Source organism: Rhinatrema bivittatum, chromosome 4, assembly GCF_901001135.1.
Source record: "Rhinatrema bivittatum chromosome 4, aRhiBiv1.1, whole genome shotgun sequence".
Classification (NCBI taxonomy): domain Eukaryota; kingdom Metazoa; phylum Chordata; class Amphibia; order Gymnophiona; family Rhinatrematidae; genus Rhinatrema; species Rhinatrema bivittatum.
In genome coordinates, this window is record NC_042618.1 from 20,473,948 (window position 1) to 20,499,133 (window position 25,186).

Consider the following 25,186-nt stretch of genomic DNA (forward strand, 5'->3'; position numbering starts at 1 on the left):
CTCAATCACATACTCACATGCTCCCTCACCTAAATCAGCTCTCAATCACACACATACACACATGGTCTCTCTCTCTCATTTAAACACAGGCTCTCAATCACATACTCACATGCTCCCTCACCTAAATCAGCTCTCAATCACACAGACACACATGGTCTCTCTCCCTCATTTAAACACAGGCTCTCAATCACATACTCACATGCTCCATCACCTAAACCAGCTGTCAATCAGACACAGACACACATGATCTCTCTCTTACTTATACACACAGGCTCTTAATCATACATACATATGATTTCTCTCACACACAAAGGATCTCAATCATACACACATACCCTTTCACACAAACAGGTTTTCAATTACAAACTTACACATACAGGTTCCCAATGGTAAACTTACATTCATGCTCTCTCTCTCACAGGCAGGATCTCAATCACAGACATACTCTCTTTCACATATACAGGCTCTCAATCATCCACATACATGCAATCTCTCACTCACACACACAGGATCTCAAACACACATGCTTGCTCGCTCATTCACTCTCTCTCTCCCCCTTCCCCCCCCCGGGAACTCGCGGCAGCAGCAGCCACCTCCCAACGCTAACCTCCTTCATTTTCAGCCCTCGCGGAGGCGAAGGCGGAGTCCCATCGGCCGCGGTTGAAGATTTTCATTTTCCTCCGAGCCGCGCTGCAGTCTTCTTCCCGCGCAGGCACCCGATGCTCTCCACTTCCTCTTCCGGGCCGCGGGAAGAAGAGAGCACGCCGGTGCTCTCTTCTTCCCGCGGCCCGGAAGAGGAAGTGGAGAGCATCGGGTGCCTGCGCGGGAAGACCCGCGCAGGCACCCGATGACTCCAGCGCTGACACCCGGCTGACACCCGATGACTCCCGCGCAGGCACCCGGATGACTCCAGTCGGCGTGCTCTCTTCTCCTCCCCCCCGCGGCCCGGAAGAGGAAGTGGTGAGCATCGGGTGCCTGCGCGGAAGAAGAGACCACGCTAGTGTGGTCTCTTCTTCCCGCGCAGGCACCCGATGCTCTCCACTTCCTCTTCCGGGCCGCGGGGGGGGGGGGGAGAAGAGAGCACGCCGGTGCCGCTGACTCCAGCTGTCCTGCCGCGTTCCGCCCGGGCTGACAGCATTTTAAGCCCGGGCGGCGGAGGACCGGGGAGCAGCTGGGTCAGCGGGGAACCGCGAAGTATGGCGACACTTGTCTGCGAGCCAGATGCAGCCCTCAAAAGAGCCATATCTGGCTCGCGAGCCATGGGTTCCCGACCCCTGACCTAGGGCCTCGACTGTGCTTCTCTCTCACTTCGGACCACTGTCACCTCTTCTGAGGGCTTCATCTGCATTTCCTACTCAGCAGGTTTTACCATCTTTACTGAGGATATCATTGGTGTACCCCGCCCCGCGGGCCACTACCAACTCCTTCAAGGTCTCTTCGGTGTACCCTGCTTCACGAGCCACTACCATCTCTACAGGAGACCTCTCCGGTATACTCGCTTCACGGACTACTACCGGCACTACAGAGGTATTCCCTCAGGGCACTACCTATCTCACTGAAGGAGAGCAGTTGTCACGTCACGGCTTGTGGCAGTGCCTCCTAGAGGCATTTACAAGAGAGACAAGGGAGTAGCTTTATGCAGACACATTAGAATGATAGGTTAGCCTAGGAGTGTGTTGAAGAATACTGTTCAATCATCTAAATTGCAAGCACAGAGTATTTTTTTTTTTTTTTACATCTGTGACTCTGGTCTGTCTAAAAATAAATACTCTGTGCTTGCAATTTAGATGATTGAACAGTATTCTTCAACACACTCCTAGGCTAACCTATCATTCTAATGTGTCTGCATAAAGCTACTCCCTTGTCTCTCTTGTAAATGCCTCTAGGAGGCACTGCCACAAGCCGTGACGTGACAACTGCTCTCCTTCTAATTAAACATGCCCCATTTCACCAGTCACTCCGCTAAAATACTTACTCTTCCCTTCCAATAATCTAGTATCCCAAATATTTTTACTTCCCTTTCTACTTATTGTAATTTAGCTTTGGAGACTCTCAATTCCTGTTTCTCTAGAAAATCTAGCAATTTATTTGTGGCTATGTCTAAAGCCTTTTTCAAAGTATACAAATAGATTTTACTGAACTGCCCCCGTCCCAGTGACTTTCTGTGCTTCTTTCAACAGTTTTTCAATTGACTTCTCATTGCAGCTGTCTGTATCACTACCCTAAACCAATTAAGCCTGATACATCACTTTGAATGCATATACAGCATTGCTCTCTGCTTCAGCAGCAGGTATAAATGTGGAAAAGAGGATTTACATTCAGACAACATCCAGCAAGGCATTGATCTGTGCAGTCTGGGTAAACAAGCATCAGGGTAACTTGCTTGATGTGGCGGTTACTACCCTTAACCATTAAACCTTATGCTCACCTTTGATGCAATTCCAACATTACTCTCTGCATCAATGGCAGGGGGTGGCAGGAAATTCAAATCAGTTACCAACAAGGTCCCTGAACTTAGTAGTTGGTGAAACAGATAAGTATGGGAAAATGTTTGGGAGCTTGCTAGGCAGACTGGATGGGCCGATTGGTCTTTTTCTGCCGTCATTTCCATGTTTCTATGTATGTTCAATGCCCAGCTCCAGGAAGAGGTGGGAGCTGTCCGACCAAAGATCCACAGCCTCTAGGTTGCTATCAGGGAGAAAGAGAAGCCATGAGGATCAAAATGCAAGGAGTGCAGCAGGAAATACAGGGCCTTCACCAGGCCACTGATGCCCAGATAGCAGTCTGGAGAGAGCTGCTGGAACATACGCCACCTTGACAGCCACAGCTACCGTCAGTTCAACACTATGGTATGGGATCCCATATGCAGCTCCCAACATCCTGTCCAGCACTAGGTGCATGGTTACCACCTCCTTAGCCTGAAGCAATTCCTTCACTATCATCCTACTATCATATAGTTCCACCTCACCTGACTAGCATGCAACCAGGTCCAGCCATGCCACCACCACCACAGCCGCCCATACAGCTGGTAGGTTCACCTCCTGCAAGACCCTTCTGGAGCCACCATGTAATGCCTGAGCTCCCAGTCTTGTGCCCTCTGAGGGCAGAGTCAGCAGTGACAGGACTCCACTATAAAGGAGCTTATGCATTAGGCAAACTAAGGCTCTGTATGTGCCACACCCCAGAAAAAAAGAGGCCCAAAGAGGTATTAATTTTCTTTATGTATAGCACTTCACAATTCACACTTTATGTAAATAAATGCACCATCACCATTGAAAATATCTTTATATCATGGTGTTCCTTTCCTCTATAACCTGCCTTTGACTGTGGCAATATTTCTCTTGCAATTCCTCCTGACTGAGCTCTTGTTCCTCCTCCTCTTCCTCTGCATTCTCATCTAGTCCCTCTGGAGGAGGCATATGTCTGGTGTTGGCCAAGTTATGTAGCATATAGCAAGCTAGAAAGATCTCACAGAATGTAGGTGGGTTGTAGACGAGTGATGCCCCAGATCTGTCCAGACAGCAGAAGCATATTTTGAGTAGGCCAAACGTTCTCTCAATGGCTGCTCTGGTCATCCATTGGGACCTGTTGTATTGTACCTCCACAGTGCTCTGTGGGATGGCCACAGGGATCATGAGCCAGATTTTGAGTGGATAGCCTCTGTCACCTGTAAGGGAGAAGACAAAGGAGAACATTACAATAGGCTTTCAGGCTGGACAGCACGTTAGAGGATTAGGCTGGGTCTGAGCTGTCCTCCCAGGCAGGTAGGCCAGCTAGAGATGAGGGAGACGCACAGAAGAGGTTAGTTGGGATGTGGTGCGAGCGATAGATGCATTCCAGCCTAGAAGCCAGCCTCTGATGATATAGCCTTCTTGGAAGCAGTCATGAATTCCTGACTGCAAGAGGATGTAGACATTGTGAGTGGATCCAAGAAACTTGGGCAAGATATCCAGGATGATGCCCTTAGCATCACAGACCACCTGCATATAGAAGAAGTGGAAGTCCTTGCAGTTGTGATAGGTGGCCTTCCCTCCCCCTACTGCCCTTATAGGGATGTGTATGCAATCAATAGCCCCCAGAACCGAGGGAAAGCGTGCTACTTGTTAGAAATCGGTCATGATTTTTTCTTACTGTTGTCTTCCCTGAGGGAAGGATAGGTACTGGCATATTCTCCTTAGCAAGGCGGCCAGGACCTGATCGATGCACATGGAAGTGGCAGAGTGGCTGATGCCAGTAGTGACTCCAAGAGAAGTTTGGAACGTGCCAGTTGCAAAAATGTCTAGGATAGTGATGAGCCTGACATGCTGGCAAGGCATGGACTCTCTGGCTGGTAGGTTGAAGGTCCTGCTCTAACTGCTGACATAGATACAGTTAAACCTGAACCTGCGCATGACTTGCTCCTCTGACAGATCTAAAAAAAACGAGTCCTTGTCTTGTAGACCCTGTGTGCGTGGTACCTCCTCCTTTTCCTTTCCCCCCTCTCTCCTCAGCCTTAGAGCCCTGAGTACCTATATGGTAATTAGAGTCATATTAAAAGGAAAGTATCTCACCCACTGTCTCACACTCTTGAACATGTTGATACTCTCCCTCCAAACTCTCCCTCCCATGGTCCTTTAGGTCCCTGTTTGCTCCAAAATGTTCCTCTAACCCCCAGTCAAATGCAAGAGGTTGTATGTAGCACCCTAATTGCCCCAGTCCATCCCTGTACTCTCACGGCATTCCCCATGTGACCCTGTCTGTCCCTGTTCCCAAGATGAAATGGCAAGGCTTTCCTAGTGTGCCCCAGTTGATCCCAGTGCGCACCGGGAGGGGGGGGGGCTCCCTCCCACCCACTGGGCAGTTCCTGCTTCCACTCGGTGGGAAAAGGTCACCTAGCAAATGCAAAATTGCTAATCAAAAGTCTCTCTTGTGGCTGTGTGCATAACCGAGTTGTAGCAAATATTTGAGCCTATGTGCACATACCTCAGTGCGAAGGATGCTTTTAAAATACATCTTTACGCACATATGTACATGTACACCCAGGCCACGCTGTTAACATGCACATTCCGGAGCTTGTACATGCGCTCGTATGCACGTAATTTACAAGTTTTAAAATAAGAGTTGCTTGCGCTCGGCCCATATACTTGGGTATATGGGCCTTTTAATACAAACAACACTTTTAAAATTTACCCCAAGCACATAAATGGGCTTTTGAAAATTGCTACGATAATGTTACATTTACACGCATAAATCCTTTGAAAATTACTTCCTAAGTTTATTTGGTTAGTAATAGTTTATGGACTTCTCCTCCAGGAACTTGTACAAACCTTTTTTAAACCAAGCTACACTAACTGTCATAACCACATCTTTTGGCAATGAATTCTAGAGCTTAAATGTGCATTGAGTAAAAAATAATTTTCTCCAGTTTGTTTTGAATGTGCTACTTACAAGCATCATGGAATGACCCCTACTCTTTGTATTTTTTTGCAAGAGTAAATAACTAATTTACATTTACCTGTTCTATTCCACTCATTATTCCATAGATCTCTATCATATTCACCCTCTGCTGTCTCTTCTCCAAGGTGACCAGCACTAACCTCCTTAGCCTTTCCTCATAGGGCAGCCATTCCATCCCCTATATCATTTTGATTGCCCTTCTCTGTATCTTTTCCAATGCAACTCTATCTTTCTTGAGGTACGGCGACCAGAATTGCACATGATACTTTAGCTAAGGCCTCACCATGGAGCAATACAGAGGCATTATAACATTTTCCATTTTATTCTCCAGTCTTTTCCTAATAATTGCTTTTTGGACTGCTACTGCTGCACACTTAACTGTAGATTTCAAAGTATTGTCCACTATAATATCCATATCCTTTGCCTGTATAGTAACTCTTAATATGGAACCTAACATTGTGTACTTTTCTTAGCTGTGGGTTACTTTTCCCCATGTGCATCACTTTGCTGTTGTCCACATTAAATTTTATTTGCCATTTGAATGCTCAGTCTTCCAGTTATGCGAGGTCCTCGTGCAATTTTCCACAATCCGCTTGAAATTTAACAACTCAGAATAATTTTGTGTCATCTACAAATTTGATCACCTCACTCATTGTTTCCCTTTCCAGGTAATTTATAAATGCATTAAAAAGCACAGGTCCCAGTACAGATCCCTGAGGCACTCCACTATTTACCCTTCTCCTCTGAGAAAACCGACCATTTATTCTTACTTTCTGTTTATATATTTCTTTTTATTTGATACATTTATATTCTGCATCATCCAAACTAGTTGACCTTTTCAGCAAACATATTATCAATCTTAATAAATATCTAAACAGACAAATAAAAACAAAATAAAAACAAATAAAAATCAATTACCATATGCTTGCCTAAAAAGTCAGTTTTCGACCGCTTCCTAAAATATTTCATTTCCTCTTCTCCCCATAGAGCAATATCCATCATATTCCATAACTCTGGGCCTATCGTTGAAAATGCTCTTCTCCAAGTTTCTTGGTACATATATGTTTTAAAATTAAGTACCTGTAACAACTTTGATCCATACAGCACAATGCTTGTACCATCTTATGCATCTGAATAAAATCTGCCGAAGGATATCCTGTTATATGTACTGCTTTAAATAGTAAGGTCAACATTTTTAATTTAATCCTATACGCTACAGGTGGCCAGTGTAAATATTCTAGAACCGGTGAAACATGTTCATGATACTTAAATCCTGTTATTATTTACACTGCCCCATTTTGAACTAATTGTAATACTCTTAACGATTTCTTTGGCAATCCTGCATAAAGAGCATTACAGTAATCAGTCTTAGATATCACTAACATCTCAACTACTGTTCAAAAATCTGTAATCAATAATTCCAGTTTCAACAGTTGAACCAGTTGCAGTTGAGCAAATGCAGCTTTCGCCACCTTTTGTATATGGGTCTTCATATACAATTCCCAAATTACAAGCATCATGAACAATAGGTATTACTTCATCCCCCAAACCTAATTTCCCGAAAGTCACTAACAAATCCTTGCCAATTATCTTTTAGAATAATCGTCTTTCCAATATTAAGTACTAACCTCATTTTACCTAACCAATCACAAATAAATTGTTAAATTCCCTTTCAGGAAGTTCACTATTGGAACCACAATGCAGACCAAAATTATAAATCATCGGCATAGATAAAATATTTGACTGTAAGAGACCAAAATACTCTACTTATAGATCGTAAATAAATATTAAACAAAAAGGAGTGTTGCGCGTCCCGGCCGCGTCCACTCTGCAGCCAGCCCTGCTCACCTCGCTCTCCCGTCCACGAGCTCTGGGCTCTCCTCCTCCGCAGCCAGTTCGCGGCGTCCCCGGCTCCCCCGCTCGCAGTCTCCCATCCAGGCCTCACGGCGGGGCTCGGCGTCCTCCATGACGTCTGCCCCGCCTCTAGGCACGCGCGCGTAGACTGCACGGCCTCTTAAAGGGCCAAGGGCAGCTCCCAGCTCCGCGGCGCGCCCTGATTGACGGCAGGATTTAAGGAAGTAGTCAGACACCACTTCCTTGCCTTGGAAATCGGGTCGTACACTCCGGTGTCTCTAGTTTGCCTGTTCCAGCGTCTCTCCATTCCTGGTAGTACCCTTCAGACTGATCTCACGGTACTGACCTTTGCTCGCTCCTGACCTCGTTTGACTGCTGCCTGGATCCGACTTCTGCCTGTTCAAAAACCATGTCTGACCGCTGCCTGGAACCAACCTCTGCTTGTCCACTGACCACGTCTGACCGCTGCCTGGAACTTGACCTTTGCCTGACCTGACTACTCCCGGACTGACTAAGGGTACTGACCCCTGCTTCAGCTGACCATTCTGGACAGATACTCTGGCCTTGATCCTAGCTATCCACTAGGGGACACTCTTCTGGCCTCCTGTGATTCCTGAACCTGCTTGCTTGAACATTGACCGCGCATCCTTGTTCGTGGTGGGTACTCCCCTGCACTTCCTCTCTGGGAGACCCTGCGAGGCCCACCTAAGACCAGGCGGCCTGGGTACCCAAGGGCTCAACCTGCGGAAACCCCAGGTTGCTATTGGCGAAGCTCCAGCTAAGCCTCTGTCTCCTCCTGTGCTCCGCCTCCTGGTGGCAGGCGCTCTCTGGGTCCAAGCAGAGGGCCGTACCAATCCTGCACCAGGCCAAGGGTCCACCTCCAGCGCAACAAGGAGGATAATTAAGATCCCTAAAAAGAATTTTCTGACTTTTAGATTGCCTCTCACCCACTACAGTTTGCTGACTCCTATTCCTTAAAAAGAAAGTAAACCATTTTAACACTGTTGCTGATATCCTTATCTCTTGTAAATGTTGCAATAATAATTTATGGTCACCAGAATCATAGGTTGCTGAAATATCTAATTGAATCAGCAAAATTGATCTACCCTTGGCCCAAGGTGAGGGTTGATGCAACCTGCGGGGAGGAGCCCCACAGGTCCTCACCATCGGGAGGCGAGGTCAGCTGCAGCAGGGGACACAGTAGTAGTGGTAGAGAGATAGGACGTCCTGCGTCACAGCCACGTGATCGCAGGGGCTTGTAGAGAGAGTACTGTGAGGTGTCCCGAGGAGTGGGGCAAGAGACACAGATTGGAGGGGACACCCAGTACTCAGGCAGAACTGGAGATGCAAGTACCAGAGCTGGAGCCTCTGACAGAGAAGCGCTAGGCAGATCCCAAGAAGCAGGGAGCGCAAGACAGGAACTCCTGGAGAAATGCAGCGGAGACTGTCCCGAGGGGCAGGACAGCGTAGAGAGAGAGGCTCTGGTGTGATGATGTAAGCTGACCCGAGGAGTGGGGAAGCATGAGTCGAATCTCCGAAGTAGTGACGTAAGCTGCCCCAAGCAGTGGGGTTGCACACAGTCGAATCTCTGGTAGAGAAATGTAGGCACTGCCCCAAGAAGCGGGGAGCGCCGAATACAGTCTCTGGTGTAGAACATAGGCACTGCCCTGAGGAGCAGGGAAGCGCAGAGTACAGTCTCAGGTGTAGGCACTGCCCCGAGGAGTGAGGCAGCGCAAAGTAGAGTCTCCAAGACAGTAAGGTAGTTCGGGGGCAATCCTCGAGGAGCAGGAAAGCCGGCAGGCAGGACCTCTGGGTGGTGCAAGCGCTACCCCGAGGAGCGGGGAAACCTGGAGATGGGGACTCCAACTGGAGCATGAGCAGGCCCCTGAGGAGTGGGTACCCGAGCCAGAGTCCAGAGCTGCAGGTAGGTCCAAGGCAGGAACCATGGGTCCGAGAAGACAGAAGCAAGCACCAGTAGGCGAAGGAACTTGTTGCCAAGTCGACTAGCATGGGCCAAGGGAGATGCTTATGAATTCCAACCTTGTGATGTCATCAGTCAGGGACGCCCCTGAGGTTCCCACCATTGGGCCTTTAAAGGTAGGTCTGGTGGCGCGCATGTGTCTAGGAAGGCCCAGAGTCGGCATGGCGGTCGGCATCCCGGCCTCCCAGAGACATCTTGAGAACCTGGAGATATGCGGTGGTAGCGGCAAGCCCCAGCCGCGAGTTAACCTGGAAAGGAGAGCAGGGCAACACATGACGTGAGTTGAGTCGGTCGCGGCCGTCTGCGACCGACGGTGATAACACCCTTATCTGTTTCATGATGATGGGTGCTGGTAGTTCTAGAGCTCATTCTAGAGCATGTCCCCCATCAGTGGCGGGGAGGAGACCGGCAATCTACACTTAACTACAAGGAAAATCAATGGATTATGGACTTGTGTACGTCATTTCCGCCCGTCAATCGACGAAATTGGCGGACTCCTGCAGCCTTAAATGTCAGCATTCATTTCCAGTTCGCTGTCAACTATGGACCTGGTGTATGCAGTAGGGTCGCACTGCACATGTAAGTGATTTCGGCTTCCAAATTCTCCGCCTTTCACAACTGGGTGCCTCAATGCTGTATAATCCATTGCTTCTTTGCCTATATCGTTTCAGCATTTCTCAAAAGGTCTTATCGCACTGATGAATTGACCGCTTCTCACAAGTAAGTGTCCCGATATATAACTTTCTCTGCTGTTGGTTAAAGATGTTCTCATCTTCAAAAGGACTGTTTGGTTATAATATTCTGCTTTCAGGCTGTCTACCAGTCGCATCTGCTGGCATTTATCCTATTTGGCTTCCCTGAAGAAGGACTACCCGAAACATTGCAATGTCAGATAATACACAGCATGTATAAGAAGTTTCATGCGATTACATACCGGCAACTTTAAATGTTGAACCACACAGGACTGGTAACACTCATATGATAGCTTTTCGAAGAATCACTAACTCTGGGATTCCAATGATTACAAAGCCCTAGCGCCTTCTAGAGCTGTTTGCACTAGGTTATAGCCCTCAGAGGCTCTATATGAGGTATTCCCAGAGTCTCCACAAAAACTCCTTTATATTGAGCTGGATCTTTTGTATTGTGGATGAGAGATGGTGGCATCACCAGCGGAAACAGACTGGCTGGTTGCTAGAGATGATGTAGAATTCAGCAGCAATCGGTAGCTGCTATGGACGTCACTGAGGAAGTAGCGATGTTGGGGTGCGTCCAAAATCCACTTCTAAAGATGACTCTCCAGTAGAAGTTGCTGGATGAGTGATGAAGTAGAATTCAGCAGCAATCAGTAGCTGCTATGGACATCACTGAGGCTTCAGCGGAAGTAGCGATGTTGGGGTACGTCCGAAACCCATCTCTAAGATGACTCTCCAGTAGAAGTTGCTGGATGAGAGATGAAGTAGAATTCAGCAGTAATAAGTAGCTGCTATGGACGTCACTGAGACTTCAGTGGAAGTGGCGATGTTGGGGTACGTCCAAAATCCACTTCTAAAGATGGTGGCATTACTAGCGGAAACACTCTAGCTGGTTGTCAGAGATATCTTCTTCGGATCTATATGTGCTGTGGCTCATCAGAGACATCCTCCGAATGGCTGGAACATGACAGATATCTCTAAGTTTATAATCCGTGAATGCAGATAGATGTTGAATGCCTTTGAGCCAAAATGAACGTAGAAGGCGCTATGAATATCAGCAGCCATGAGTTGAACTGCCGTGGACGTCACTGAGTTAATAAACTGAGTTAATAAACATGTGGATAAAGTTGAACCGGTAGATGTAGTATACTTGGATTTTCAGAAGGTGTTTGACAAGTTCCTCATGAGAGACTTCTAGGAAAAGTAAAAAGTCATGGGATAGGTGGTGATGTCCTTTCGTGGATTGAAAACTGGCTAAAAGACAGGAAACAGAGAGTAGGATTAAATGGACAATTTTCTCAGTGGAAGGGAATGGGCAGTGGAGTGCCTCAGGGATTTGTATTGGGACCCTTACTTTTCAATATATTTATAAATGATCTGGAAAGAAATACGACATGGCATATGAAATTTAATGTGGATAAGTGCAAGGTGATGCATATAGGGAAAAATAACCCATGCTATAGTTACACAATGTTAGGTTCCATATTAGGTGCTACAACCCAAGAAATAGATCTAGGCGTCATAGTGGATTACACATTGAAATCATAGGTTCAGTGTGCTGTGGCAGTCAAAAAAGCAAACAGAATGTTGGGAATTATTAGAAACGGAATGGTGAATAAAATGGAAAATGTCATAATGCCTCTGTATTGCTCCATAGTGAGACCGCACCTTGAATACTGTGTACAATTCTGGTCGCCGCATCTCAAAAAAGATATAATTGCAATGGAGAAGGTACAGAGAAGGGCTACCAAAATGATAGGGGGAATGGAACAGCTCCCCTATGAGGAAAGACTAAAGAGGTTAGGACTTTTCAGCTTGGAGAAGAGATGGCTGAGGGGGGATATGATAAAGGTGCTTAAAATCATGAGAGGTCTAGAACTTTGCTTGCTTCGGCCTTTTGTTTGGTTACACTTGTTAATCCCCTAAGTTCCATGTAAACCGGCCTGATGTGAATTCCATTCGTGAAGTCCGGTATAGAAATATATATTAAATAAATAAATAAAAAATAGAACGGGTAGATGTGAATCGGTTATTTACTCTTTCGGATAATAGAAAGACTAGGGGGCACTCCATGAAGTTAGCATGTGGCACATTTAAAACTAATCGGAGAAAGTTCTTTTTTACTCAACGCATAATTAAACTCTGGAATTTGTTGCCAGAGGACGTGGTTAGTTCAGTTAGTATAGCTGTGTTTAAAAAAGGATTGGATAAGTTCTTGGAGGAGAAGTCCATTACCTGCTATTAACTAAGTTGACTTGGAAAATAGCCACTGCTATTACTAGCAACAGTAACATGGAATAGACTTAGTTTTTGGGTACTTGCCAGGTTCTTATGGCCTGGATTGGCCACTGTTGGAAACAGGATGCTGGGCTTGATGGACCCTTGTTCTGACCCAATATGGTATGTTCTTATGTTCAGGAGAAGTGGCGATGTAAAAGAACGTCCAAAGCCCACTTCAAGTTGTGATGCAATAATGGATCTTCTAATTTGACGAAGGGACTCCTCAGGTCTTCCACTAGATGTCTGAGAATAAGGATGCCTCCTGCCCCTGAGTCCATCAGGGCAGGAGTCTGAACCGTAGCCGGTTCGCAGATCACGGAGACTGGAAGAGAGAGCAGAGGAGAAAACGCAGTATGACCCAAGAACAGTCCTCCCGCGGAACTTATGTCCGTCCGCTTCCCGGACAAAATGGGACATGTAGAGGCATCATGGCCAGGCTGACCACAATACATGCACAGGCTGCATTTCTTCCGAAATCTTCTCTCCTTGGAGGTCAAGTGTCCATGACCAAGTTGCATCAGTTCATCTTTATCAGCAGCAGAAGTTACTGGAACCATCCGAGGTGCAGTGGTAGTACTAGCCTGTTTCAACCCAAGTAACACCTTAGGCCAGAGTTCCTTCACCTTGTCTCGGAGCTGGTGATCAATCCGAGTGGCCAAGGCTATTAATTCATTCAGCGAGTCAGGTGTCTGGCGAGTGGCCAGCTCGTCCTTTAAGTGGGTATACAGGCCTCTGCAGAAGAGAGTCTTGAGACACTTGGGGTCCCAGCAAATTTCCACTGCAAGAGTCTTGAATTCTATGGCGAATTCAGCCAGTGATCTATTGCCTTGCTTCAAGTCCACCAAAGCAAAACCGGCAACAGAAATATAAGCAGGGTCATCAAAGACGGTAAATCCTTCTATGTCCTGCAAAATAGGGTCCTTGCGTTCCCACAAGGTAGATGCCCACAACAGGGCTCTTCTATCCAAGTATGACAGGATGTAGGTGGTCTTCGAAAGAGCCATTGGAAATAAAGTTGGCTGTAAGGTGAAGTGCATGCAGCACTGGTTCAGAAAGCCCCAGGTCTTTTGGATTTCTCCGGAAAAGCGGATAGGAGCCGCCAGTTACCTCCTGTAACTGACCTTCTTGGTTAGAAGCTGTGCCTTGTATCTTCTGTGTGTGTAGCTGATGAAATGCTGCAGTAAGTTTCTCCAAAGTTTCTTGCTGCTCTGAGATGCGGAGGAGGAGTCAGCAATCATCTAGTGTCTCAGATATCGTCTTGCTAAGGAGTAGCAATCTGTAATGAATCTGATTTAGTTGTGGGTGGATCCCTGGGCCAGTGGCAGATGACCACGCCCCTGGGAGGATATCCCGAGAGGGAACACTGCCTAGGCTTGAGTATGGAGACAGACACACTGCTCCAATATCTGGGTAATCATCGACTGTTTCTCAAAAATGGCACATTTTGTTCCCCTACTGGGGCTTCCCACAGCATCTGAGTTGGGTCACTTGTTCATTCAGCACGTCTTTCGCCTGCATGGGTTGCCCAAACATGTAACCTCTGACCTTGAGACCCAGTTCATGGCTAAGTATTGGTGGGATCTCTGCAAGAAGTTTGGTGTTACCCTGGACTTCACTACTTCCTACCATCCGCCAAACCAAATCATGTTTCAAACTATGCGGACAGTTGGAATGAACCAACCGGATCCAGAAGATATTCTTCAGAGCCTACATCAATGCCTGACAGGATAATTGGACTTTTCTTCTACCTGGGGCTAAATTTTCCCACAACTCTCACATCTGCACAGCTGTGGGCTCCTCGCTCTTTCAGATTGTCTATGGGAAACAACCACTGCCTCCTCTACCTCTTCCATTGGCAGTTCCCTCTCCAGCAGCTCAGTTGCTCAAGAACTCCATGAACTATGGACAGGAAATACTAAAAAACGCAGCTCAGAAGGCAAAAAAGTTCATGGACGTGCACTGGAGATGTTCCCCAATTCAAGCCGGGTGAGAAGGTTTGGCTAAGCACACACCATATCCGGCTTCAAGATCCTTCCATATGACTCACTCCCAGGTACATCGGGCCATTTCCCATGATCAAACAGCTCGGTCCTGATACTTACCAATGCGGCTACCCACATCCTTGGTTATTCATAATGATTTCATGTATTGCTCCTAAAGCCATTGATCCTCTCATGGCCATCTAGAAAACCACCTGAACCGCAAAAACTCCTCTCAGAAGATAACACCTTTTATCGAGTAAGAGAGGTGTAGATGTCAGACGTCATTGCAGTAAATGAGAGTACCGCCTCTCATGGGAAGGTTATGGGCCCAAAGAAAACATGTGGGAGCCAGCTTCCAACATCCTGGACAAAAAACTTCCAAAGGAGTTCCATGCTACACACCCCAAAAAACCTAAACCCTCGGGGGGGGGGGGGGTTAGAGGGGGGGGTACTGTTATGTTTGCTGGTCTGGGTCTGTGAGGCAAGGCTGGGGACCGCCGCACTCACCCTCGCTCCCGGAAACTTCATTCCCTTCCAACTCCACGGCACGGCCAAGTCTCCCAAGCCAGCCAGTTTGTCAGGTCCTCAGCGCGGCTGTCCACTGAGGGCCGGTGTGCTTCACACCCTGTCTGCCTTCAGCCCCATCTGTGTGCCAGGCATTCCCTAGGTGCACATGTTTGTGAATGCCTCTGATTTAAAAGGCCATTGGCAGGAATTGCCCAAGGTGGCCTTTTCATGACATCATTCCTTGCTCCCTATATTAGGCACCTTCACTTTCCCTTCAGCACCTTGGCAACAGGTAATGTCTCCTGAGATTTGCTTTGCACCATGTCCCTGTTCTTCGTTCCAGTCTTGTTCCTGAGAGTCCTTGTGTCTCCTGTGGCCCCTTGTGGCAGTCCCTTCGTGAGTTAGTTTTTGTGGCTCCCAGCTGCAGCAGGCCACGGCCAGTGCCCCCTACCTCCGTTGCTGGCTGCTACCGCTGCTGCCTGATGCGGCGTGCCCTGCTCTGGGGCCGGCTGACTGCGGCCTCCCACGCGGCGCTGAACACCGTCCTCCTCCGTCCAGCGGGGCTCTCCCTAGGCGCGCGCTTGCAGGAGACTCCGCCCTTTAAAGGGGCCGCAGCGGGAAATCTCGGCTCAGCCCCGATGGATGACGGCACTTCAGAGGGGTATATAAACCCTGCCTCAGTCTCCAGCTCTTTGCCTTTGCAACAGGTCGTCTCTTCGGAGTGTTAGTTGCTGTTCCAGATGTCTTCAGTTCCTGATCCTAATCCTGGTTCTGTTCCTGTTCCTGTTCCTGCTCCAGTCCTTGGTTCCTGAGTCTTGTCCCGGTGTTCCAGTTCCTGCTTCCGTGCCTGTGCCTCCGTTCCTGATTCCGGTTTCCATCTCGCCCTCCAGTTCCTGTGATTCCTTCCTCAGCTTGATCTCCTGGTTTGACCTTGGCTTGTCTACTCGTCTCTGCCTGTCTGCTGCCATCTCGACTCTTGGCCTGGTTCCTCGTCCTTGTTTGTTTGCTGCCTGCCCTGGATCCTCGGATTGGACTCTTGTTCCGCACCTCCGCTGCCTGCCCTGACCCGGACCTCTGGCCTTGTCTTCATCTTCAGAACTTCCGTCCTCAACGAGGCAACCCGCACCTAAGTCCTGCCGGCCCTGGCACCCAAGGGCTCAACCTGCGGGGAACGAGGGCTGTTATTGGTGAAGCTCCAGCTGGGTTGTCCTCACCAGCGCCACCTGCCAGAGGCGAGATCCATTGGGGGCCATCCCTCAGTGGTAGTGTCATCCCTCGTCCCAGTCCAAGGGTCCACAGTCATAACATTAGTCTTTGTGGTCAGTCTCCTCTGTTTGTCTTCAGTGTCTTCTTACTCCTGGTCCTCAGCCTACCTCTGCTGTGTGTCTTCTGTTGAATTCCTGGTTTGACCCTGGTTTGGACCTGACGCTGTTTGACCTGCCTCTGACCATTACCTTCCTTTCACTTACGACTGAACTCTGCCTGTCTTGACTACTGCCTGGACCTTGACATTGCTGAATGCTGCCTGCCTCAACCTTGGATTGCAAAACACTTCCAATCCACAAAAAGTGGGGGTAACTATAATAAACTCACTTCAACCGAACCCACACTGCAAACAAAATTGATTACCCAACACTTAACCAATTTTTTTCTACTGCTTTTTTAAAAAAAATTTTTGAACACTCAATAATTGACTCATTTTTCAAAAATTATTTCTTTAATCACACTCATCACATTCACTTGTTAGTCTCCTTCAAACATGTTTATATGTGAAAATGTTTGTTTTGAGGAAAAAATATTTAATGAGTGTAAAGTGATTCTTCATAAATTTTCAGGACACCATCCCGGTGTACCATGCTTGTTCTCTGTTTAATCATAAGCACCACCGTCCACCCAATAGTCCTTTTATTATTAATTAAAAAAATTTTTTTTTAATTTATATGTACTTTTTGCACTTGTTGCGCTATGACAAGGAAAGCGGTTCAAACCATATCAAACATGGAGCATAGTTAGAAAATGTCACTTAGCTTGAAATCCCAATCCTGAAGATCCAGTGTACCCATTGGCAAAACTATCCCTTGGATTGGACATGGACTCTGCTTGCCAACAGCGGAGACCTGTGGGGCCTCTCCTCGCAAGTAGTGTCAACTCCGCCTGGGACCAAAGGTTCAATTCATGAACAAGTTCAGTCCCTCCATGCTTCTGAAACACCATTTGACCAGCATCCAAAATATTATTATCCTCTAAATACTGATTCAATTTGATTGTTACCCACTTTTCCAAAACCTTTCCAACAGTTGACAAATTTGAAATAGGATAACAGTTAGATGGCTCTACATTGAGTAAAGAAAAATCTGTAAATATTGGCCAAACCAAATCATGTTTCATGAGGTACAACTCCTTCTACCAATGAACCATTCACCATCTGACATATTGTGGCATACATTTTCTTAGCCAAACCACTAATGATCCAAAATGGAACTGGATCTGTAGGAGAACCAACTGTTTTTAACTGGATCCACCTCTTCCATCCATTTGAATTTACCCAGCTAGACATGTTTAACATAACATCTTTCCTAGTTAAATTGAATATTTACAATTTTTTCTTCAAAATAATGTAACAAAACTTCACAATTTACTACTTCAAATCAATTCAAATTTGGCTTTTTAATCACTGATTTTACTAGCGCAAACAGCTCCTGGGGTCAGCATAAAGATCTATTTATTTGTTCAGAGTACAATTTTTCTTTCTGTATTTAAGCAAACTAATACAATATATATTTTTATTAACCTCAAGCTTACACTATCTCCATTTCCTTTCAAACTTATTGTTGCACTCGGGGGTAGACCCTTGTCCTGTGGCAGTGGAGATACGTCTCCTGGTAGGGACAGGAGGCAACTGCCCCCAGGGGGCGGAGCACGGAAGGAGACTGAGGCTAGGAAGAGCTTCACCACTGGAAGCCCGAGGTCCACCAGGAGGAGCCCATAGGGACCCGGGCCGCTTGGACTTAGGTGGGCCTTGCAAGGTCTCCTGGGAGAGTGGAAGTCGGGCGTGCCCACAGACAGAAGGGGAGCGCGGTCAGGTTTGAGACTGGAGGTCAGGGGGAACAAGGAGGACCAGAAGAGCGTAGGTGATAACAAGGCTAGGAACAGAGCCAGAATCTAGAGTCGAGGTCATAAGAACATAAGAACATAAGAAATTGCCATGCTGGGTCAGACCAAGGGTCCATCAAGCCCAGCATCCTGTTTCCAACAGAGGCCAAACCAGGCCACAAGAACCTGGCAATTATCCGAACACTAAGAAGATCCCATGCTACTGATGCAATTAATAGCAGTGGCTATTCCCTAAGTAAACTTGATTAATAGCAGTTAATGGACTTCTCCTCCACGAACTTATCCAAACCTTTTTTGAACCCAGCTACACTAACTGCACTAACCACATCCTCTGGCAACAAATTCCAGGGCTTTATTGTGCGTTGAGTGAAAAAGAATTTTCTCCGATTAGTCTTAAATGTGCTACTTGCTAACTTCATGGCATGCCCCCTAGTCCTTCTATTATTCGAAAGTGTAAATAACCGAGTCACATCTACTCATTCAAGACCTCTCATGATCTTAAAGACCTCTATCATATCCCCCCTCAGCCGTCTCTTCTCCAAGCTGAACAGCCCTAACCTCTTCAGCCTTTCCTCATAGGGGAGCTGTTCCATCCCCTTTATCATTTTGGTTGCCCTTCTCTGTACCTTCTCCATCTGAACTATACCTTTTTTGAGATGCGGCGACCAGAATTGTACACAGTATTCAAGGTGTGGTCTCACCATGGAGCGATATAGAGGCATTATGACATTTTCCGTTTTATTAATCATACCCTTCCTAATAATTCCTAACATTCTGTTTGCTTTTTTGACTGCTGCAGCACAGTGAGCCGATGATTTTAAAGTATTATCCACTGTGATGCCTAGATCTTTTTCCTGGGTGGTAGCTCCTAATATGGAACCTAACATCGTGTAACCAAGGCAAGGGTTATTTTTCCCTATATGCAACACCTTGCACTTGTCCACATTAAATTTCATCTGCCATTTGGATGCCCAGTCTTCCAGTCTTGCAAGGTCCTCCTGTAATGTATCACAGTCTGCTTGTGATTTAACTACTCTGAATAATTTTGTATCATCCGCAAATTTGATAACGTCACTCGTCGTATTCCTTTCCAGATCATTTATATATATATATATATATATATATATATATATATATATATATATATAGAAAAGCACCGGGCCAAGTACAGATCCCTGAGGCACTCCACTGTTTACCCTTTTCCACTGAGAAAATTGACCATTTAGTCCTCTCTCTGTTTCCTGTCTTTTAACCAGTTAGTAATCCACGAAAGGACATCGCCTCCTATCCCATGACTTTTTAGTTTTTGTAGAAGCCTCTCATGAGGGACTTTGTCAAATGCCGTCTGAAAATCCAAATACACTACATCTACCAGTTCACCTTTATCCATATGTTTATTAACCCCTTCAAAAAAATGAAGTAGATTTGTTAGGCAAGACTTCCCTTGGGTAAATCCATGTTGTCTGTGTTCCATTAAATCATGTCTTTCTATATGCTCTACGATTTTGATCTTGAGAATAGTTTCCATTATTTTTCCCGGCACTGAAGTTAGGCTCACTGGTCTATAGTTACCCGGATCGCCCCTGGAGCCTCTTTTAAATATTGGGGTTACATTGGCCACCCTCCAGTCTTCAGGTACAATGGATGATTTTAATGATAGGTTACAAATTTTAACTAATAGATCAGAAATTCCATTTTTGAGTTCCTTTAGTACCCTAGGATGCATACCATCCGGTCCAGGTGATTTGCTACTCTTTAGTTTGTCAATCTGGCCTACTACATCTTCCAGGTTCACAGTGATTTCGTTCAGTTCGCCTGACTCATCACCCCTGAAAACCATCACCGGAACTGGTATCTGCCCAACATCCTCATTAGTAAACACGGAAGCAAAGAATTCATTTAGTCTTTCTGCAATGGCCTTATCTTCCCTAAGAGCCCCTTTAACCCCTCGGTCAGAGTCCAGGAATCAGTCCGAGAAATGGTCAACAAAGCAAGGTCAGGTACCAGAGGTCAGATGAGGTCACAGGCAGGCTGAGGACAGGAGGCAGGCAGCAGACAGATGAGTCGAGTAGCAGGCTGGAGTCAGGAGGCAGGCAGCAGGCAGGCAAGTTGAGGAACAGACTGGAGTCGGAAGGCAGGCGGCAGGCAGGCAGGTCAAGTAGCAAACCAAGGTTAGTACCAGAGAGACAGTCCGGAGGTACTACCTGGGGAGATGAACAGACAAATAGGAACAGGAAGATGCAGGAACTAGGAAGCAGGAACAAGGCAGGAACAGAACTGGAAAAGAAGAATCCTGGAACGAGACTTGGAACAAGACAGGAGCAAGTACAAGCGCAGAGACAATCTAGCATAATTCAATCAGGGCGCGCCGCAGAGCTAAGACCCACCCTTGGCCCTACAAGAGGCCGGGCGGCACGCGAAGGGGCATGGCCAACAGCGCCGAAGACGCCAAGCTCCGGCGTGAGGCCTGGTGCGCAGTAGAAGGCCCGGCGACCACCGCTGAGGGACGCTGGGGCCTGGAAGTGCTAGCAGCTGCCGCTAGGGAGGCTGACCCGGGACCTGCCGTGGAACCATGAAGATGAGCAGGCCCGTGCGCAGGACGGGCGCGGACGGGGCCCGTAACACTTATGTGCATCTTTTTTCAATATACCTAATTCCCATGAATACCAGGGAAATTTCCACTTTGCTTAATTCACCAACACCTGTTCCTATCTTTTAATCAGTTTGCAATCCACAATAGGGCATTGCCTCCTATTCCGTGACTTTTTAATTTTCTCAGAAGACTGTCATGGTGTTACGAGCGTGTCCACCATGCCGCTGTATGAACCGAGGGCTTGAAGGCCTTCGGGTTCTGTCACGAGCGCGAGGAGCGCGGTCGCCTCTAAAGCAGGTGGGGTGAGCCCTTGGGCCGCGATGAGACTCAGGGAGGAGCCCCAAGCCACACCATGGGAGGTGAACTGGTGCAAGAATGGAGAACCAGGCGAGGCATAGCTGAAGCAAGGACTAGAGAACCAGGTCTGACCCTCAACCGGACCTGCACGCCCACGACAACCAACAACGCAATGTTGATTGATGAACGGTCCTCCGACTGTTCCAAGCTCTTTCGGACCTGCCGCTGGGTAATGGTATTGGGCAGCAGGCCGGACAGAGGACGAAGGCAGACAGAGTCCTTGGAACACAGAAGACATCACAAACGAAGACTGCAGCGAAGACATCAAAGACGAGGGCTGAATCGGAGACATCATAGAGAAGAACCAGGAAGGAAGACATTGGCACTGTCCCTCAGGGCGCCCTACTCAGCCCACCGACACGGGCGGACCCAATGGGCTGGTCGTGGACCACCCTGTCCCACTGCGCGCCCTATACAGCCCAGGAAGGCTGGTCGCGGACCACGCTGAGAATGGGACAAGCGCAGGGAAGAAGCGGGTTACTGCACTCCTGGCAGTCTGAAGCGGGATACTGCACTCCTGGCAGTCTGAAGCAAGTAGAAACATCAGGAACTGGATCAGGAACAAACATCTAGGAACATCTGGAACCAACATCAAGGAAACAGGCAGAGACACAGGACAGGGAGCCGTCAAGACAAGCAAGACCTCGGAGGACCTGGATCGGACAGAGGACACAGGCAACTGTGGAACCCGATCCGAAGGCAAACAGGAACTGAAGTGAAGGTCCTTTTATACTGCTGTATGCAGTATAAAAGGACCTGGGAGGAGTTCACCTGGATCGCCCCTCACTGGCCTTATAACTGCAGTGGAGTGCTGCGGGCCGGCCCCTAGGGAGAAGGGCGTGGCCGAACCAGGAAGTTCAAGCAGAGCCAAGCAAGCAACAGGCAGGCCTCAGGAACAGCAAGGCCTCCCAGGCCCTGGAGCAAATCCTGGATAGTTCACAGGCGAGGCCCTGGCTTCGGAGCGGTCTCCAGAAGAGAAGGTAAGATCGGATCGCAACAATGGGGCACTTTGTCAAAAGCCTTCTGACAATCCAAATACATTACATCCACTGGCTTACCATTATCCATATGTTTATTAACTCCCTTCAAAAAAAATGTAGCAGATTGGTGAGGCAAGATTTCCCTTGGGTAAATCCGTGCTGGCTGTGTCCCATTAAACTATGTCTTTCTATATATTTTGTGATTTTGTTCTTTAGAATAGTTTCCATGATTTTTCCCAGCACTGAAGTCAGACTCACTAGTCCCGTAGGGACCCAGACCACTTGGACTTAGGTGGGCTTCGCATGGTCTCCGGGGAGAGTGGAAGTCCGGCGTGCCCACAGACAGAAGGGGAGCGCAGTCAGGTTTGAGACTGGAGGTCAGTTGGAATGAGGAGGACCAGAAAAGTGTAGGTGATCACCCCTGGAGCCTTTTTAAAGATTGTGGTTACATTGGCCACCCTCCAGTCTCTGGATATAATAGATTATTTTAATGATAGGTTACAAATTACTAATAATAGATCTGCAATTTAATTTTTTAGTTATTTCCGAACTCTGGGGTGTATACCATCTGGTCAGGGTGATTTGCTACTTTTTAGTTTGTCAGTCTGCCATATTACATCTTCCTGCTTCACTGTGATTTGTTTCGATTCTTCTAAATTATCACCATTGAATACAGTTTCCAGTATGGGTAACTTTCCAATATTGCTTTTAGTAAACACTGAAGCAAAGAATTAATTTAGTGTTTCTCCAATAGCCTTTTCGTCCCTGATCCCTGATCCTCCAGACAATCTCTAGTTTGAGCCTCACTTCTTACCAGGCTTGTTGGCACTCAGATTCTTGTACAATGGACACTGGCATTTCCAGGTTAAAGCATCTTAAGCTTTAACCCGTTACTCAATCGTATCACTTTATAATTATTTAACTGCCTTTATCTTTCTTCCAGCTTGTTTTAAGCCTCCAAGTTTCTATTCCTTGTTGATTGTAACTTTGACTTATTCCTTTCTATTGTTATCTATTGGTTACCAGAATTGTTCCCCCAGTTTCCTTTGTTAAATGTAAACCGATCCGATATGGTTATTTACTATGAAGGTAGGTATAAAAAACTGTTAAATTAAAAAATAAATAAATAAATAAATAAGTGCCTCTATTCAAAGAAATGGATGATATTTGTCTTATTCTAAGAGCTTTCCTCTTCGGCACAGACAATGTCTGTCAACCAGTAATAATGTTTCTTGTATTAATGATAAATGCATAGCAGAGTCAGGAGTATACCTCCCTGTTGATTGCTTATTTGAATGTATGTTCTGTCAAAAACAATATTGAAGCTATTTTCACTTTTCTTATCGATAGAAATCTGGATTTCTTAAAACTTACTGAGACCTAGTGTTATGATTCTGCTTGTGGGATAGCCCTCAAGCAGTCTCTCACCTTTCTCTCTGCTTGTCAGCCACCCCGACGCAGTTCTTGCAGCCTGGGAGCTGCCACCTCTGTCCTGCCTGGAGGCCGTTCTCCTCGCGGCCTGGAGGCCGCTGCCATCACCGCTACTGTCCGTGGAGCATGGAGCCGCTCTCAGCCTTCTTTCCTGCAGCAGGAAGCCACCGTCCTTCAGCTTGTGCGGCCCGGAGGCCGCTGACATTGCCGCCTGCCATGCCGGCTGAAAGTCGCTGTCATGGGACCTTCCCGCAGCAGGAATGTTGCCATCGTTGCTCCTCTTCTGCGGCCAGGAGGCCGCCCCGGAGCTCCTCTTTTTGCGGCCTGAAGGCCGCCGTCGTCTTCTCTCCTGTGGCAGGAGCTGCCTCCGATGCCTCAGGCCTGCTTTCTCTTTGCAGCATGGCTGCCGCTGTCCCTGGTCCTGCCTCCTTAGGTGCGGAGCCGCGCCTCTTCCCTGGAATTAAAGGGCCAGTCCTTCTGGCTCCTCCTCATGATGTCATCCTAGGTGTTCCTCTTCAGCCCTACAAAAGCGCTCAGCCTTCAGTCCTTCTTTGCCTTCACAAGGAGTCAGTCATGAAGCTGGACTGCTCCTGGATCCTCCGTTCCAGCTGTTCGATCCAGGAGCCTCCGATGATATCCTCCTCCGCTTCTTCAAGGCACTCTGTTCTTCGTGGGAATTCCCTTGTCTTCCTTTGTGGTTCCTGATCCTCGTCTTCATCTTCATTCCATGTCCTGGTCACTCGTCGGATCTTGTGTTACTGTCCACTGATGTCTCCATCCAATCTCTTCGTCCACAGGTGTCTTCATCTTCAGATGACCTTGCTTCCTGATGTCCTGTCCTCCCTGATGTCCGTCTCAGATGCCCTGCTCACAGATGTCGTCTTCTGAAGTAGTCCTTGTCAGTAGACGTCTGGCTGTCCTGTCCTTTGGTACCTTCGTGATGCTCTTTCTTTCTTTCTTTCTTTCTTTATTTATTTATTTATTTGCATTTCTTATATACCGGCATTCACGATGGGAGTCGCATCATGCCGGTTTACAATTAACAGGGTGTGACAAAAGAAGAAATACTTAGAACATTAACATGTGATAGAAGAGGAAATAGCAGTTACAATAAAACAGGGACATAATGCAACTTGGAATGTAAAGAAAACGATAGAGAAAATTAACAATGAGGTAAAAGAAACAACAATGTAATAAACCTGCCAATTTAAAAGAGAAAGAGTATTATGGAGTTGTCGAATTTGTTGATTACACTTAGGGGAGGTCTTAGTTGCTTGGATTGAAAGAAAGTTCAATTGGTATCTGGAAAGGCTTTCATAAATAACCAAGTTTTTAGTCTTTTTCTAAATGTAGGAAGGCAGGGTTCCTGTCTCAGTTCTGGTGGGATGGAGTTCCACAAAGTAGGTCCTGCTGTAGAGAAAGCCCTGTCTCTAAGCGTCATATGGTGAAAGGTTTTGGCAGGAGGAACCTGTAGTGAATCTCTGTAGGACTCTCTAATAGGTCTGGTGGAGGTGTGTTTTTTAAATGGTATTTGGAGGTTAAGCGGAGAGAGTTGATGGAGTGCTTTGTAAATGGTGGTAATGGACTTGTATAAGATTCTATAGTGCACTGGCAGCCAATGTAAGTCTTTGAGAATCGGAGATATGTGGTCTCTTCTTCTTGTGTTTGTCAGAATTCTGGCCGCTGTGTTCTGAACCATCTGAAGAGGTTTCGTATGGGAAGATGGGAGACCTAGTAGAATGGAATTGCAATAATCTAACTTAGAGAAGATTATTGATTGCAAGACTGTTCTGTAGTCGTGGAAATGGAAAAGTGGTTTAATTCTTTTTAAGACGTGCAGTTTATGAAAGCAGTCCTTCGTGGTTTGATTAATAAAAGATTTTAGATTTAGCCGATTATCAATGATGGCTCCTAGGTCTCTTACTTGTGAAGTTTGAAAGCCGGTTGGAGGATTTGAGGTGAGGTTACTGTTTTCGGGG

The 25,186-nt window shown here is 46.9% G+C and overlaps 1 long non-coding RNA gene across 1 annotated transcript in view; it reads right to left on the minus strand.

Annotated features, from left to right (window-relative positions):
- Positions 1-3,221: 3,221 nt before the first annotated feature.
- The window catches only part of LOC115089290, a 42,312-nt gene continuing 20,347 nt past the window's right edge, over positions 3,222-25,186 (minus strand). Inside the window, exon 3 of the long non-coding RNA XR_003856043.1 lies at positions 3,222-3,667. This is a non-coding gene — a long non-coding RNA (uncharacterized LOC115089290). The remainder of the gene's footprint in view (positions 3,668-25,186) is intronic.